Below are 544 nucleotides of genomic sequence, written 5' to 3'. Positions count from 1 at the left end.
TTTTTTTTTTTCTTTTTTTTTTTTCCTTATTTGTCAACTCAGAAGGAAAATTAATGCCTAGAATAGTCTTTTGAAACATTTCTCTTGTTTAAGAATAGCAATAACTGGAGGAAATGCAGTTCATTTAAATTTTGATTTCTTGGGTATCAGTGACTTGGCAGAAAACATGGACAAAGAAGGATTTAAAGATTTTTAGAGAAAATCAGTGACTTTATTGTACAGGTTTTTGGTATGAATTGTAATGTGAGCCAGTGTCTTGAGAGTGTTGATTATACTTGCAAATAAAGTAGAAAAATTTAAAAGCATTTTGTACCAATCAGGAAAGGAAATTGTGATTTCATTTTTGTTATCTTTCACAACAGGTACAGGCTTGTGTCAGTGGCTTACAAAGTTAGCTTTGCAACCACATAGTTTCAGGTTTAATACCGCTGTATGGCACCTTGGGCAATTGTCTTCTACTAGAGCCTTTAACTAATCAATACCTTAAATGTGAAGTTTGGCTGACAGAAACTGGGCAGAAGCTCATCATGTATGTGTGTGTGTG

General features: G+C 33.5%; 1 protein-coding gene across 2 annotated transcripts in view; it reads left to right on the top strand.

Annotated features, from left to right (window-relative positions):
- The window catches only part of LOC106883588 (ethanolaminephosphotransferase 1), an 89,843-nt gene that overhangs the window by 76,019 nt on the left and 13,280 nt on the right, over positions 1-544 (top strand). The window lies entirely within an intron of this gene.

This window comes from Octopus bimaculoides, chromosome 9 (genome assembly GCF_001194135.2).
Source record: "Octopus bimaculoides isolate UCB-OBI-ISO-001 chromosome 9, ASM119413v2, whole genome shotgun sequence".
In the NCBI taxonomy this organism is placed as follows: Eukaryota; Metazoa; Mollusca; class Cephalopoda; order Octopoda; family Octopodidae; genus Octopus; species Octopus bimaculoides.
This window is presented reverse-complemented; position numbering and strand designations above follow the sequence as displayed.